At 41.0% G+C, this 18,378-nt stretch overlaps 1 protein-coding gene across 1 annotated transcript in view; it reads right to left on the bottom strand.

The window, feature by feature from the left end:
* The window catches only part of acbd6 (acyl-CoA binding domain containing 6), a 100,563-nt gene that overhangs the window by 63,079 nt on the left and 19,106 nt on the right, over positions 1–18,378 (bottom strand). The window lies entirely within an intron of this gene.

Genomic DNA, 18,378 nt, shown 5'->3' with positions numbered 1-18,378 from the left:
CTGGCATTAAGGAACTGTCATCTTTAAGAACAGGTTGCCATATCAGCTATGGGAACCTGTTACTCCTTCAGTGGTGTCTTAAAAGCACCTCGAGTATGGGAAAGACGCTATATAAATAAAATAAATTATTAAAATGGCCTTGTGACTAGCCAAGATTATTAAGGTTTGTAAATGTGTGATATTTTCTTTACATCTTAATGACGGACTTCACTGTGGTCAATGGGGATTTTATTTAGCTTTCTATAAATGGTGGTCTCCCTTCCTTTGATTTCCAATTATCGTACCCAGATCTGAATTTTATTTCTCATTACGATTGCTAATGGCTGCAATAACCAAGTTTAGGATTTGAATGTAAGTGGGAACACTGTGACTATGGAGATGGAGTCAGTTTTATGAGCATCACACACAATTTGATATTTTGTAAGAAAAGTCCATTTTTTACATTTTACATATTAATCTGTAAGGACCTTATTTATTTATTTATTTATTTATTTTTACAGATTTTTAGTGTGTACGTTTTATCAATGGGACAATGATCAGTTATTTAAAATTCCATACTGTGACACTGCATAATACGAGGGACGTTCAAAACGTTTCCGCACTTTAATTCTATTAAGAATTTCAAAAACATATGACATCGCTTTTCTACTACATGGTTACCTTCCCTTATGATACAATTTTCCCAGCGTCGTACCAACTTTTTAATGCCCAATTACTACTCCTCCATCCCACCTTCACCATTTCCAACGAAAATATAAAAGTGCAGAAACTTTTTGAATGTCCCTCATATGAAAAAAAAGTCCAAACAGCACTGAATTCCTTTACAGCCTCTACACTCTGCCATTACAAAGTAAGCACCTTTGGGAAGTTTTCACATTTTTATTGATATACAACACTAAATCAAGCAGGAAGTAATATTCCATTTTTTTTGACACTGATCAACAGAAACACCCCCCCGGGGTCAAATAAAGACTTTTGAATGTCAAAGTAAAATGAGATCTTTGCAAGTAGTCTGAATGACTTACAAATATAGAACACAATAATTGATCGCAAAAGTATTCAACTCCCTCAAGTCAGTATTTACCAGATGGAAATCACGACAGCCTGGTGTCTGTACATATGCGCAGGTCTCGCTCTATCAGCTCTGCCATCTTCCTCTCTGATCGTTCTTTGCAAAACTGCTCAAAGATCTCTCAGGCCACATTGTGACTAAACGGTCTTTATCAGGTGTCACACACCCGTGCGATTAGGAGGCAGCTAAAGGACTTGAGTAACCGTAATACTACATCAGACCAGGGGGTGGCGGAGTGTGCCGACTGTCTCTCTCAGTCTCTCACAGACCATTCCCAGGAAATCCGCCAGGTTCCGGTGCCTCTGATGACATCACTTCCAGTTCCGGTGCCTCTGAGGGTGTCACTTCCAATCTTTTCCTCTGCTAGCCCTTAAAACCGCCATCTTACCTCCGAATATTCAGTTCTGTTTTGGACTCAGTCTTGTAAACAACTCAGTCTTTACACACCTTTTACGGCCAGGATCATATTATACGGGTGGCTGCCCCAAACCTCTGTGATTGTCTGGAGTCTTTTGTGACACAGGTTTGGCCACACATCCTCCATGGGATTCAGAATCAGCCACTCCAAGACATTAACATTATAGTTTTTAAGCCACTGCTGTGCAGCTTTGTCACGATGGAAAACAAAGTATCTACCAATGTGCAGTTTTTTTGCAGACTGTCAGGTTTTCCTTGTATCATACTGCATTCATTTTACTCTCACAAGCCCTCCCAGACCTGCGGCATAGAAATATCCCCATGGCAAGATGCTGCCATCACTATGCTTCATGGTGGAAATTGTGCCAAACACTTCTAAAGGCCAAAAAGCTCAATTATCTCATCATACCATTGAAACTCCTTCAAGCGGACTACAGAGACTCCCAAGTGCCTCCTGCCAAGATGTCCTGTGTGTTTTTTAATGTAAGTATTACACGTAGGAAGTAAAAATGTTAGGTTTGAAAATCGAAATTCCACCTTATCAGACGGATTTAGGACTCAGTGAACTAAACAGTATCAACTGGCAGACAGTGTTCAGAAGACATTAAGAAGGCCCACAGAATGTCACATTATACCATATAGCGCCTTGATGTGTGGAGTACAAGGCACAGGAGGTTCTGCTCAAGCTTTATAACACACTGGTGAGGCCTCAGCTGGAGTACGGGGGGCAGTTTTGGTCTCAGAGCTATAAAAAGGATATTTCAGCACTAGAAAAAGTTAAAGGAAGAGCAACTCGGCCGAGTCCAGGGCTACAGGGGATGAGTTATGAGGAAAGATTAAAAGAGCTGAACCTTTACAGTTTAAGCAAAAGGAGATTACGAGGAGACATCACTGAAGTGTTTAAAATTAAGGGAACTACTCCAGTGGATCAAATTCATCAAGAACACGGAAACACAAGCAGAAATTTATTAAAAGTAAATTTGGCACAAACATTAGGAAGTTTCTCTGTACACAGAAAACCAGAGACACATGGAATAAGCTACCAAGTAGTGTGGTAGACAGTTGGACATTAGCGACTTTCAAATCTAGACTTGATGTTATTTTAGAAGAGGTAAGTGGATAGGACTGGTGGGCTTTGTTGGGCCAAGTGGCCTGTTCTCTTTGCCATTCATCCCATAAAGGTGCGACTGGTGAAGCTCTCTGGAACACATGATGTCCGTACCGTTTCTCCAGTCTCATCCACCGTAACTTGTGCCTCCTTCAGAGCTCTCGAAGGTCTCCTGTTGGCCTACAGAGTTGGTCTTCTTCAGCTTTTGTGTACAGCTTATCCCAGCAGATTTACAGCTGCGCCACACTCTTTCCATTTCTCCATGACTGATTTAACTGGATATGCTGGTTATTTCCTTTTCTCTGTCCCAAGACTTGTGCTTTTCGGCAGAGAGTTGCTTAGAGCGATTGTCTTTATTTTGTAAGTTAGGCCACCATAAGCTGGAGTTTCCAGATACAATCACTGTATATACTCGCAGATAAGTTCTCCCGTGAATAAGTTGGGACGTGATTTTATTGTATAATTTCCGGCATTTTATAATATTGGTTGTATAAGTCGAATGCAGAAAACTCACACTATTGGTCCAAGAGATTACGATATGCTAACGCCCACCTGACAGAGTCACCACGGAGCACACGGCCTTTGTTTTCTATGTATTGTACCTACGTGACCACACGGTGATAGCCAAACTATTCCAAAGTGACGTTTGTACCGATTTGTGTTTTTTTGTATCTCGCACTCTCATGCACCTTTATCATAAGAGCATCCCTTATCTATGATGGAGCGTTCATTCAGAAGAAAATATGAAGCTGGTTTTAAATTAAATGTCATTGAAGTGGCAAAAGAAATTAGTAACTGCGGTGCGGCAACAAAATTCAATGTGTCTGAGAAACTGATGTGAGATTGGAGGGGGCAAAAAAATTGTCGCATTTTCGGGGTCTGTTTTTATGATCGATTTTTCAGGTTTCAAGACCCGACTTATACACGAGTATACATGGTAGCTGAAATGCCAGGCAGGTGATCTCCAATGAACTAATGATGGAACTTCTAAAAACCATTTGGCTGCCTGAGTGGTGATTTAGGTGTGACACAATAAAGGGGGTGAATACTTAAGAGATTCTGTACTTTATTATTTGTAAGCATCTTAGACCACTTTGCAGAAAACTGCTTTCACTTTGACATTAAAGAGTCTTTTTCTGTTGACCACCGTCCAAAAAAGCAAATTTCAATCCACTATGCGTCAGTGTGGTATAACAACAAAATGTGAAAACTTCCAAGGAGGTGAATACTTTTTAATAGGCACTATACATGCCATGGGCTGTGCTACCCAACCCATCGACATCCCACACACTTGGCGCCTGAGGTTACTTCTGCCCACTGCGCCCTCCTACGATTTCTCTTCCCTGTATAACTCGGTGTGGTCATGGGCCAGCTTTCCACATTTCCTTTCTTTAGATGCCGGTGACCCAAACGGATTTCAAGTTCAAACTCTGTCATTACTCGTCCAGAAGAATAAAGTGGCAGGACAGGACCCTGACACTAATGGAGTCGCTGGCTTTTGTATGCGCTAACGCAATCACCTTAAAGAAAGAAAGGAAGAAAGAAAAAAAAAACCCTCTTTTGTCCGCCTCCTATTTGTATTTTGTGCTGTTTCAGCTGTGTCACTGTACATGCAGCTCTAAAAGCAGAAGCGCTCGTCAGCAGAAAATACGCTGGGCGCCACCTGTTCCCACACGCCATTAATGTGCCATGACAGACACATTGTGGAGCTGCCCTGAGATCGTTCGACAGGCTTCATGTTCCGAACTCGCTTTGTCAGACACAAACAAAAAGGAGACGTTTTAAGGTGAACGCTAATACAATTAAGTACATCCCGCCCCAGTGCTACTGGGCTGCTGCAGTTAATGCCTCATGGCACCAATCGAGGGCCAAAATGATTTAATTTGGCTTGCTGCTCAATAGCTTGACATCTAGCATCCGGGGGAGACTCATCCGGCAGGCTGGAGTTGTGTCCTAAAGCGTCACCCTTTTCTGGGGTCTTCAGAGCAGACAAAGGACCCAATTGTCATGTAAAAGATATTTGCTTATGTGGCTCTCAGGGTATACATTAATTTAATCACACAAAATAAAGCTAAACATCAATGTTACAGAGATAAGGGGGTGGGCTTCATATAATTTGTAATAACTCTCAAAGAATCACTTCCCTTTTAAATTAAACAAGTCCTTCAGAGTTTCCAAGAACATCCCTCGCCCCAAATGGGGCTCCTTCTCTGATGCTGTGCTTTGTAGCATCCACCTTATCAAAATTGTTTTCGATTTTCAGCAGCCCATCAGGCCTTATGGCTTGGGGCCTAAAAGGGAAAGGCATAAAAGAGGAAGAAGATGTTCTCCACATACAGTACATGTGGTGGTGCTGATCTGTCTACCATTGTCCTGCTTTTGAAGCAGTAAACGTGATCTCCATGCTCGCCTTTTGGGATTGTGCGAATAATCAGCAGTAAACTCCATTAGCCTCACCACACCTTCTGACTTTTGTGAAAAACCCCACTGTCAATTACAACACAAATTCCACAAGATGTCTCTCTATAAACCCACCGTGGGCTGGATAGATGTGCCACCAACAGCAGGCATGAGGCAAAATCTTGTTGTGGCAAATTTCGTGATATAAAATACTGCCAATAAGAAACGTGGTCCTGTATCGGGACTGAGATGAAATACACAGGCAAACGAAAACGCCTTTCATCTAAAGCAGGCAATTTAAAAAATCGGATTGGAAAACTAAAACTAAGGTATAATACGACAAACTGAGTACACTTTGGCAGGATCGTTATTCACCGTCGGTTTAATGACACCAAGGTGAAAGTTTTCAGCGCACAATGTGGACCACCACTATATGTGAAAGTGGGCTGGGTCGGGATGCTAAGGGTTTGCAGAACAAATTTTATTTAATAAGTCGCATCCTTGGACTAGTACTACATATCGGAACATTGCTTCACAGACGGACCGCTGCATTCGCAGGCTCATTTTTAAACGGATCATCGCATTGCAGCGAGCAGTTCTCATGACACACTCAAATGGTGCTAGTTTATGCACCTCTCACAAGCTGAGGAAGTGACAGCGAGTGCCTTTGACATCAATACTCCATTCACTGATACAGATTCAGAAATGGGGGGGGGGGTCATTCTACAGCAGTGGATCAGGTGTTCTTCTCAACAGCAGTCCTCTAAGCATGGCAGAAAAAGAAAAGCCAAAATGCTTGTGGTCAAATTAGATGTCTGATCCTGCTATGTCTTGTGACAACACTACCTAAACTGACACAGCCAGACGCAAAAGAAACATTTATAAAAGAACAACTTTTTTATTTTTCTTCACCTCGTGGGAAACGCCTTTCTTGTTTCCCACAGGCACAACACCGTCTCAAGCTGAACACACAATGCACAGTACTCCATGCTTTTACTTCTCTCTCTTTTTCCTCCACAGCAAGCTTTTTTTTCCTCCCGACTCTGGCTCACCGAGTAATGTCCACTGACTCCTTACATAAGGCACCCAGAAGTACTTCAGGTGCTCGTTGCCCCACTTCCGGATGTGGCAGAAGAACCACCCACATGGGCTCAGGAACAGCTGAAGCGCCCCAACAGGGCTGTATCCAACTCCATCTCCAATGAAGCTTTGCGGGACTCCGAAGAACTGCTGCCATCTAGTGCCCTGGGGGAGGTAATGCTCCCTCTACACTTGTTCTCTCAGTCCATCAAAAGGAAGAGGCGGCCCAGCTGGGCAAGGGTCCCCGGCCATCCACGACACACTGTACCCAGTAAGTGTTTTCAACTGCTGGGTGCTTTGTAACAGCGCAGGGGTCGGACAATCTCATTTTTCTTAAAAGGAAGTTTAATGTTAGGTTCTTCATAGATTCACTCAAAGCCCAGAGCTAACAGGTCAGTAAAGTGTTCAAGCAGGAAACAGAAGGGCAGCCACTGTGGGAGCCATGCCTGGCGTTAAATCACAAAACAAAAAGAGAAGTTTGAAATTGGGACGGTTTTGCACTGCAGTAGCTTTACACCATTGCTTTCTAGGGTCAGGTGTACAAAGTTCATGGAAAGTCTTACTCGTATGTGCTAAACAAAATGCAACGCGTCTTAAGTTACTGAAGAGAAGATATTTTTATGTTAATATTGAAGATTAGGACATGCAGATGATAGGTGTAACAGAACAAGATGCAGAGGACGGAAAGCTATGGAAAAAGACGATCCACTGTGGAAGAAGAAGAAGAAGAAGAATTGAAGATTAATTTATTTTAATGGAAAAAGGAGCACTTGTTTATATGGGCACTGACCAAGTCTAATCATAAGTAACGCTAAACATGAAGTGCATTTCTTTTATGAAAATTTCACATCCTGGGACTGTTGCATGGTGAAGCCGATTTGTAATATGAATTGTATCGTGGGCTGGGTGCATTGTCTCATGTCTAACCAACAGATATGTCCTACTGTGATCATACAATGAAAAAAGTAAGGCACTATATGAGATAAATCAGGAAAAATGATCGAAACAGACCTGGTTGCCATCATAGTCTTAAAGGAAGGCCACCCACAAATCTGGCAGTAATGACAGGAGAGTTTAAGAACTACACCTGAAAGATCGAGCAACTTAAAGCCTTATATATGCAATATATGCTGCGTGTCAAGTATACATTTTATTTATTATTGTATTTTTGTCAGGTGTTCTGAGGTGATATGCAAGTAAATGTCATTGTACCAAATACACACACTTGGAAAGAGTCGGCAGAGTGTCACCAAGCTGATGAGGCAAGGGGGCAACAACATTTCGATATTGTGAATATCCGGACCTCCATATCAAGCAAGTAAGAAAATGTCTGCAGTCCAAAGACATGCAGGCTAGGTAAACTGGGCCTAGTGTGTGAGTGTGTTTACCCTGTGATGGGTTGGCATTCTGTCCAGGGATTGTCCTGCACCCAATGATTGCTGGGATTGGTGCCAGCTACCCTGCAACCTACCATACATAAGTGGGTTAAAACAATGAATGGATGAATGATTGTAAATGGCACAGTGAAATTCTTACTTGTGTGTGCCAATCTAAATGAGACAACACCCTATGCCAGGGTTAGTGAGCATAGCAGCCTTTCTTGAAAAATTTCACAACATATCTGTCATTACCAGACAAATAGAATAAGGAAACCCGTTTCATAATTAAAGTACTGTCTTTTGAAAGTTGGTGGATTGTTTAAACTCTTCCACTAACTTCTAAGATTTAAGATAACACATTTTATTTATTAAATATTTTTGTTAACAGTGAGTCATACTCAGAAATAATGTAATTTTGTGTGTTAGTAGGGCACATAAAATCATGTGTTTTAATGGCACTTTATAATATGTTGTTGAAAGTAGAGCCCAAATAAGTTTGTGATGGTTGAAACAGTTTTGCTAGGCAATTATAACCGTGTCATGTAAACATTTTGTCAACTTATGTCCTTGTTAGTTGATGAAGTTTGAAATTTTTGAAACATCAAAGAAATACCCAATGGAAATTTAAAATCTCTCTTCAGGTCCCAAGCTAAGATTGTTGGCTGCATCCGACCTTAACCAATAGTAGGTCATTGTGGCACTTAGCCGATAAAACAATATAGTCTGAGAAATATGGACTCCTTACGGGTTGGTTTTAGTGTAACAGAAATCCTGAGTAGTACTGGATTTTTGACTTTGGTATCAATACCAGTTTTTAGACCTCAGTGCAAAGACCAACATGCTTCCTAAGCAAATAACAGATCACTCCAAACCACCCAAAGGACACCTCCTCCATTTTTACTCCAACCTTCCTGGTGCACCATTAGACCAAACAAAAGAACAGGCCATTCGCCATTCCTAACCTCTTAGTTCTTCCAAAAATAACATCAAGTCGAGTTTTCAAGGTCCCTAAAGTCCTACTGTCTACCACGCTACGTGGTCGCTTATTCCAAGTGTCTCTGGTTCTCTGTGTAAAGGAAAACTCCCTAATGTTACCTTGGCAAGTTCCCAACTGTGCCCCCATGTTCTTGATGAACTCATTTTTAAATAACCGTCTCGATCCAGTGGACCGACTCCCTTCATAATTTTAAACACTTCAATCATGTTTCCTCCTAATCTACTTTTGCAACATTCACGTGCCGCCCTGGTGTGCTGTACTATTGCACCACTTCACTCTTGGAGCATCAGCTGGGCATTGAAACAAAGAGGGATGAGAACAGTTCCTTATAAAGTCTTCATCACTCTGAAGCAGGGGGACCCGGAGGTTTGAAAGGGGCACCCCTAGGAGTCTCAAATGAGTTGAAGCTGGGAGAGTTGGTGCGCAAGCGTGCTGAAGGACTCATTTCCCCATGTAATCTACCTTGTGTTGATGATGGGGAGGTGGGGTAGAAAACTACTTCATTCCAGTACTGAAAATATCCAAATTCTGGTACTGTACTATTTTAAAAATTGGGTTTTCCGGTACTTTTACAGTGCCAGCATACCACGCAACCCTAATCTCGAATACACGTTCATACACTAGTAGCCACTGTATTTATCAAAGGCAGGTGACAGGGTAATTAAAAAAAAAAAAAACAGATTTGCTATGTCTTGCCATACATGTGTCTTCAGCATATTTTGTCTGAATTTGCGAGTGTGAATGTCTCTTCCCTGGCGCTCCCTTTCTCGAGACTGTTCCTGTAAAGTCGGCTCTTCAGACTCCCATCTGATTCTCGCCTCCTGTCTGGTTTTATACTTGAAGGCGACTCTCTCAGCGTGTGCCTTTACTCCTCCTCATGCATCTCACACTCGCACATCCTCCTTTGTCGCATCACAAAAGCCAAATTGACCCATCACAGACACACAGACCTTAGTTTATTATATAGCAGACTAGAGGGCTTTGCCCCCTGCTTGCTTTGTTCGCCATCCCCCTGCGCACATCTTTGCCGCTCGCGTATGTGGATTTCACTTTCACCAAACAACAAATCTTTTAATTCTCGCGTATACGCCTCTTCATTGTAAGTAACACGACTTTTCCCTGATGGCAACAGAGACGATCTACAAGACTCCGACTTAAACTTTAAAGCCAAACAATATCTTCATACTTCTGTCATATCACCTATCTCCATATATTCGATCTTGTCGCTGTTCCATAATTTCACAGAGCAATAATTTCCGTTTGTTTGCGCTAATAAGATCTTTACTATCATTCTTTTTGAGAGTTTCGAATTTTAGTACTTCCATTATCTCTAACCTGCCCTGCATGTCTATCGCGCCAACGTTTTTGAATTCTTTACGACGTTCTACTTTGTCATCTATTCTGTCTTTTATTTCCGGCCCTGGGCATGATTAAATCTCTTGGCATAAAGTCTCGTCTCGCGGGACATGAAAGTATCTCTCTGAAAAACTCACATCTCGTCCCAGGCTAAAAAGTCTCGTCTCATCCCAGGATTTTTTTTATTATAATAGAGAGATATGCATAACATGTCTCTGAGCCACGGCATGGGGAGCTTGTTTTCTATGCAATTTTTTACGCTCACAGGCATCATGTACTGTAACTGCTACAATTTCAAGAACTGAACTATGACTGAAGTTTGTGCAACCACAGGAGCTGCTTCTACAGAAAGCAGTGTGGACAACTCAGTGAGGAGTTTCACTATCTGTTGTCAGGATTTGCTGACGAAAGTAAAAGATGAAAGTGCAAAAATATACAAAATATACAAGCAGAAGTGATCTTTCTCAAAGGAAACCTGAACCCGTAAAATGAATCTGTCATTTGAGCCACACAGAATATTTCTGTTTCGGCACAAATATGAAAACTCGCCATTGCCCTTCAAAAGATGTTTTTGAAATTTCGAAACTTTGTGTGGGGCGCAGTACTGGAGATCCCTCGACAAAAGTTGAGTTTTTCTGCCAAAATTTCTTTGACGGTTACGTGTTCCAAGTATTAACAAAATCAGTCCACTGGGAGCAAGGTTGTTTTATGTGAGCAGAGAGGCATGCCACCTGCAATAGGTGCTTTTCACACCACACACACTAAAAAAAAGTTTACTTCAAGAACTAGGCGAAAGAAACAAACAACCAAAACCTAAAATATAAAACGGTAAAACTTCAAAGAGCAGCAAGACGTCCAAAACGCGGGTAAATCAGAAGAGAAAAAAAATCTAAAAAGAGAATATAATGAAGGAAGTCAAGCAAACGTAAGCAGGAGCTAATGTGTCAGCAGCTAACTTGCGGCTTGCTAGCCCTTGTGTAGGGCTGGAATGGTTGTTGCAGTGTTGGGGACCTTACCCCCTTGGACTCAACATTCAAAAGACAAGGACAATAATGAACAGAATTAAACACAGCATGATACACAATCAAGGCAATATTGATAAGAAATAAATAAAAAAAACACAGAGAGAAAGGAAATAAGATAATTGCAAATAACACATAAAAGCTAAGACCCATCTCTCTGCTGCAGAGGGAGTAAAGGTTGAATCAAAATCAAGATAGTGTTTCACAGAGTGCAAAATAAAAATGAAACTACTGATGGCTCCTTAAGCGGAAAGAGGGACATTTGGCATAGCGTGACTGAGATCAGGAGTTCTGGAGCAAACAGCTTTATGGATCCCATTTTGATTCACCAATCAATCCTTGTTAGCAGTACAGAATTGAGGCGAACGGTGAGAAAGACACTTTAACAGGACTGGGAAATTAATCATAGTCACGGGATTTGTAACCAGGAAGATGTGAGAAGCCGAACGACCGAGCCAAAATGCAAAACAAACTCATAGTCAATAATGACACATAAAGATTCAGAATAGCAGAAGGACGAAAACTGAAGCAATTTAAAGACCTGAATAGAATCACGGATACTGGGAGCTTTTAGTATTTATGGCCTAATGACGTCAATTGTTGAGCCGTGTAGGGCTGCACCACTCTGCGTCAGGGAGCAGCACAAGTGAAAGAAATACAGAATGGTGACGCGGCAAATAAAAGTTATATTAACAAACATTTCTCAAGAGACAAATGAAAATTACAAAACCTAACCAGAGAGATGCTTAATACCGAAAAACATTAATATTAACCCCAAGGGGGATGACAAAGAAATTTTCCAAACTGATATTTCACCAACATTACTGCTCTAATCGAGTGCTTTAGAGAAGGCACCAAAAGATTACAAAAGCTTTCACTCACACATGGAGATAAAGAATAAGAGCATCCCCATGGACCACTTTACCTGCAACTGTATAAAATGTCAGATGCTACTGTATCTCATGGCCTCAGGTGACTGGTGCCCTCATTAGAATGAGGTATCATTTACCAGATGAGCGAACCCACAGCTCCTCTGCAGACTTTAGCAAGTCCAGGCATGCATGGCGGCGAGACTCCGGGTGTCAGAAGGAAACAAACTCCAAGAGAGGGATGAGGGGGAGAGACGGAAGACAAAGATTAACTCTGCAAAAAGACTTCGCCTTTTTTTTTTTTTTTTTTTTTTTAACCCTTTGCCATATTCGTTTTTTTGGGGTGGTTTAGGGTGTAGCACAATGAGTTGTACTACAACCGGACAGGGCCATTGTCCACCATCTTTGTTGACATGAGCTCACACGTGTCTAGTTTTCCACCCAAATTCTATAGTCTTGTAGGTTAGGGTAACCAAGGTCTTTAAATTTGCCTATTAGAAGTGAGCATGGACTCGCGAGTGAGTAAGTGTGCCCTGCAATGGAGCGTTACACCAACAAGGATTGGTCAAACAGTGGCCATTTTATACGACACCTTTGATTATTTGTTTTGGACTGTAATGAACACACAAAAACTAGGAACGTGGTAATGATTTCTCGTAAGCTAAAGCCCTGCCTTTTGTTGAATGGCGGACTCCCACATGTCCCCCAAGGGAGGGTGCCACATGCACACACTAATTTTATTTGACATGCACAATTACACGCATGACTGGAGATGAGAGGGCTGCTAATTGATGCCTGCCTAGTTAAAAAGAGCAGCTCTCAAAATGGAACGGGGCCTTTCCTGCTGCTACGCACTTGCCATTGCCTGGCTTTACAGGAGATTAATCGGCACAAAGGCTACGGGCTCAAGAAGTCGGAGCTCGGATCATCCAAGCTACAAGAAAGTTAACTTTTCCATGCAAATACAGTAACCCTCCATTTCTCTGCCTCCTTTGTTGTATGTGTCATGACACAAGTGTCTTGTTCAGTCTGTGAACTTGTAATCTTCACATAAGCAGTATGGCAACCTTACTGCAGAGGACAACAAGCAGCTAGAGTGAGTGGGGTGAGTGTGGTGGTTCTAAAACCACTGGCTGATCATTAAGGATGCTTTGTACTTTTCCATGCTGAAACACAAAGCCATTATAAACTCTGCAGACCCATCCCACTGTGCCCAGTCCCTATTCAGTCTCCTACTGTCTGGTAAACTGCTTACTGTCGATCAAGACCAGGACTACAAGCTGTGAGGTGCATGGGCTTAACATCTTCAAATCAGGAGTAGTTTACATCAGTATGTCCAAGTGTGTCTGTGTTAAACCGAACGTCAGCAAGCTATTGGAAGATGATGGTGACTGCCTGTCTTTATGTTTCTTGTTTGTGTTGTCTTGTTTGCATGAGATTCACCAAAGTGAACTCCATGAAACCTATTATGGCAATCAAAAATACGAAAGCGAAGGATTTTTTCCCCTAAATAAACTGCATAGTGAAAACAGCAATATCCTTTGATTTAGAGACAGATAATAAATACAGAGCCACAGAGGGAGTGCAATTCAAACTGTCATCGTTCAAGCAAATATATCCTGTAGCACACTGACACCTACTGTCAGAAAGCAGCAGTGCAGTAAAACAGAACACCAGTAGCTATAAAGCAGGGGTCTCCAACTCCAGTGCTGGAGAGCTCCTGTGGCTGCAAGTTTTCATTCTAACTTTTCTTAATTAGTGACCAGTTTTTGCTGCTAATTAACTATTTCCCTTTATTTTAATTGACTTTTCTTGAGACTCTGACTGCTGAATCGATTCTTTTTCCTTAAACGGCAGCTTAAACTTAAATTTAATCTGACGTGAGCCAACAGATGAGCAACTAAGGTGGGGCCTCAAAATCCAACCTTTATTCAGTTTCTGAACTTGAAGCCAATTCTTGTTGCTAATTAAACCCATTACTTAATTCCATGGAGCTCATTCTGCCATGGCAGACATTTCCCAAACTGTTGGTTTTCTTTTTTAGGAGCGCTATCAGAACGTCTTGTGGACCTGAGCAGATCAACATTATTGAGGCCTTCCTCTTTCTTTATTTTCAGTTATTGTGTGATGGACGCAGGTCGTTGTTGTTTCTGTGTTGGTCATTTTGTGTCTTAATATTGCTTGGTTGCTAATTAAGGAAAAAAATAATAATTAAGGGGCCTAAGTCTTATGTTGTGGATCAATTAAAATTAAGGCACAGAGTTAATTAGCAAAAAAATGTGGTTACTAATTAAGAAAAGGGTTAGAATGAAAACCTGCAGCCACAGTAGCACTCCAGGACTGGAGATGGAGACCCCTGCAATAAAGGGTAGCAGCTACTAAAGGAGGCCTTGAGTGAATCCTGTGTGGTTTACGGATGGAAAGCAACATATGGCCGTTAGGAAACTGGAATGACTATACATAAAAAAACTCTTTATAAAATTAAGATTGAGACAAAAAGAAGAGCTAAGAGAAATATGAAAAGCACTAAATAACTAGGACAGATAGAGAGATAGAAATCAAAAGGCACAAATGAAAGAGTCCTAAATAAAAGAAGGGCTAAGAGAGAGAAATATAAAGGTAGAACATAAACTGAAGCTTAAAAGGCAGAATGAAGAAAAGCACCATATAAAATAAGACTTAAGAAAAAGTTAAAACTGAAATCATTGATATTATGTACAATGGTGTTTTTGGCATGCAGGTCTTGATGGCGCTCTATCAGAATATTCCTAAATTTGTGCAGACTTCTCTAACTTGAACATGAACTTACCTAACTAAAAATGTCTGTCCCTCTTTTGTTAATAACTAGTGAAACACACAGGTTCAGGCACCTTTCACAATACAAAAATGTAGCGAACAACGAGATGCTGGTGCCTGGTCTGCCTCGATTGGCGTTTTAGCATGAATCACCTGATAACACACAAGTGTACAGATTTAAACGTTAAGTAAAATAAGAAACTCATAACTACCCGCTGCTCATGAAAATCTACCGGCAACATCTCAAACAACTTTGTACCAGTCACAGTAACATGAACAGAACACGCAGAAAGCATGCGTGACTTGAACACAAGACCCTAGTGCTGTGTGGTAGTAGCATGTGCCACTGCGTGGCCCGGTGTTTGCTGGTCAGCAAGAAGCCAGAAAGAACAGAAAAATGATTTTCTACACACAGACCTGTTATTTAGTGTGCTATTTCACACATACATAGGAAAAGCAATACATAAAATGTTAAATAATAGGAAGAAATGTAGTACACAATGTAAAATAGCGATAGTAAAGTGATAATGCACAAAATAAATCCAAGACTGAGCTGGCTAAGAAAAGCACAAAGTAAAGAATGAAGAGTGAGGTACAGAAAATCAGGGCATTAGTGACTAATCATTCCATATCTATCAGTCTCTTTAAAGAGTGTGGAAGATGCAAGTAAACTTGAAGACCCTAGCATATATAAACAGTGTGTATATCATATATATGTATATACAGTGGTGTGAAAAACTATTTGCCCCCTTCCTGATTTCTTATTCTTTTGCATGTTTGTCACACAAAATGTTTCTGATCATCAAACACATTTAACCATTAGTCAAATATAACACAAGTAAACACAAAATGCAGTTTTTAAATGGTGGTTTTTATTATTTAGGGAGAAAAAAAATCCAAACCTACATGGCCCTGTGTGAAAAAGTAATTGCCCCCTTGTTAAAAAATAACCTAACTGTGGTGTATCACACCTGAGTTCAATTTCCGTAGCCACCCCCAGGGCCTGATTACTGCCACACCTGTTTCAATCAAGAAATCACTTAAATAGGAGCTGCCTGACACAGAGAAGTAGACCAAAAGCACCTCAAAAGCTAGACATCATGCCAAGATCCAAAGAAATTCAGGAACAAATGAGAACAGAAGTAATTGAGCTCTATCAGTCTGGTAAAGGTTATAAAGCCATTTCTAAAGCTTTGGGACTCCAGCGAACCACAGTGAGAGCCATTATCCACAAATGGCAAAAACATGGAACAGTGGTGAACCTTCCCAGGAGTGGCCGGCCGACCAAAATTACCCCAAGAGCGCAGAGACGACTCATCCGAGAGGTCACAAAAGACCCCAGGACAATGTCTAAAGAACTGCAGGCCTCACTTGCCTCAATTAAGGTCAGTGTTCACGACTCCACCATAAGAAAGAGACTGGGCAAAAATGGCCTGCATGGCAGATTTCCAAGACGCAAACCACTGTTAAGCAAAAAGAACATTAGGGCTCGTCTCAATTATTGCTAAGAAACATCTCAATGATTGCCAAGACTTTTGGGAAAATACCTTGTGGACTGATGAGTCAAAAGTTGAACTTTTTGGAAGGCAAATGTCCCGTTACATCTGGCATAAAAGGAACACAGCATTTCAGAAAAAGAACATCATACCAACAGTAAAATATGGTGGTGGTAGTGTGATGGTCTGGGGTTGTTTTGCTGCTTCAGGACCTGGAAGGCTTGCTGTGATAGATGGAACCATGAATTCTACTGTCTACCAAAAAATCCTGAAGGAGAATGTCCGGCCATCTGTTCGTCAACTCAAGCTGAAGCGATCTTGGGTGCTGCAACAGGACAATGACCCAAAACACACCAGCAAATCCACCTCTGAATGGCTGAAGAAAAACAAAATGAAGACTTTGGAGTGGCCTAGTCAAAGTCCTGACCTGAATCCAATTGAGATGCTATGGCATGACCTTAAAAAGGCGGTTCATGCTAGAAAACCTTCAAATAAAGCTGAATTACAACAATTTTGTAAAGATGAGTGGGCCAAAATTCCACCAGAGCGCTGTAAAAGACTCATTGCAAGTTATCGCAAACGCTTGATTGCAGTTATTGCTGCTAAGGGTGGCCCAACCAGTTATTAGGTTCAGGGGGCAATTACTTTTTCACACAGGGCCATGTAGGTTTGGATTTTTTTTTCTCCCTAAATAATAAAAACCACCATTTACAAACTGCATTTTGTGTTTACTTGTGTTATATTTGACTAATGGTTAAATGTGTTTGATGATCAGAAACATTTTGTGTGACAAACATGCAAAAGAATAAGAAATCAGGAAGGGGGCAAATAGTTTTTCACACCACTGTATACACAGTGGAGCCTCGGGTCACAACCGTAATTCGTTCCAAAACTCTGGTTGTAACCCGATTTGGTCGTGACCCGAAGTAATTTCCCCCATAGGTTAGTATGTAAATACAGTTTGTACGGTCTGGAACGGATTAATTGTATGTAAATATATATTTTTAAAGATTTTTAAGCACAAAAATAGTTAATTATATCATAGAATGCACAGCATAATATTAAACTAAATGTAAAAACATTGAATAACACTGAGAAAACCTTGAACAGAGAAAAGTAACATTGCAAGAGTTCATGCTATAGCGCTACGAACTGCTTGCTAAAAACACTTTTTTTTTTTTTTTTTTAATGAGTTTTAAGCACATGGAAAGACATGAACATTTGAAAAATCTGTAATTTAATAAACAACCAACAAAAGTAACATTGCAACAACGCACGCTACGAACCGATCGCTGTAAACAGAAGTGAAGTGGAGGTTAAAATCTAATAGAAAAAAGTCTTCATTAAATACGACGAGGTTAAAACAATGCTCGAATCAGTCTCTTTAAAAACAAGCCCGTGCATTCTTTAACTGCCTTCTCGGCCTTACGCGGCCAGTCCTCCCTCTCTCTTGCTCGCTGCACAACAAATGCACAGGGAGAGACTGAACACGTGCAGAAATCATCGGTGCGTACGAACTGGAAGGGAAACTGGCTTGTTCGTCACCCGAGTGTGTGGAGGTGAACAGATGCAAAACTTTGGCAAACTTTTTTGGACGTAACCAGATTTGTACGTGTTCTGACACATTCGTGACCCGAGGTTCCACTGTATACTGTATATTATATATATATTATATATACACACATACACAGTGGGGCAAAAAAGTATTTAGTCAGCCACCAATTGTGCAAGTTCTCCCACTTAAAAAGATGAGAGAGGCCTGTAATTTTCATCATAGGTATACCTCAACTATGAGAGACAACATGAGAAAAAAAATATCCAGAAAATCACATTGTCTGATTTTTAAAGAATTTATTTGCAAATTATGCTGGAAAATAAGTATTTGGTCACCTACAAACAAGCAAGATTTCTGGCTATCACAGACCTATAACCTGTGTATATCCATCCATTTTCCAACCCGCTGAATCCGAACACAGGTTCCTGGTTCCTGCCTTATGCCCTGTGTTGGCTGGGATTGGCTCCAGCAGACCCCTGTGACCCTGTGTTCGGATTCAGCGGGTTGGAAAACGGATGGATATACACACCATTAGGTCCATAAATATTTGGACAGAGACAACTTTTTTCTCATTTTGGTTCAGTACATTACCACAATGAATTTTAAATGCAACAACTCCGATGCAGTTGAAGTGCAGACTTTCAGCTTTAATTCAGTGGGGTGAACAAAACAATTGCATAAAAATGTGAGGCAACTAAAGCATTTTTTGAACACAATCCCTTCATTTCAGGAGCTCAAAAGTAATTGGACAAATTAAATAACTGGAAATCAAATGTTCATTTCGAATACTTGGTGGAAAACCCTTTGCTGGCAATGACAGCCTGAAGTCTT

This window comes from Erpetoichthys calabaricus, chromosome 10, assembly GCF_900747795.2.
Source record: "Erpetoichthys calabaricus chromosome 10, fErpCal1.3, whole genome shotgun sequence".
NCBI lineage: Eukaryota > Metazoa > Chordata > Cladistia > Polypteriformes > Polypteridae > Erpetoichthys > Erpetoichthys calabaricus.
The sequence above is the reverse complement of the archived record's forward strand: the minus strand, read 5'-3'. Positions and strand labels throughout refer to the sequence as shown.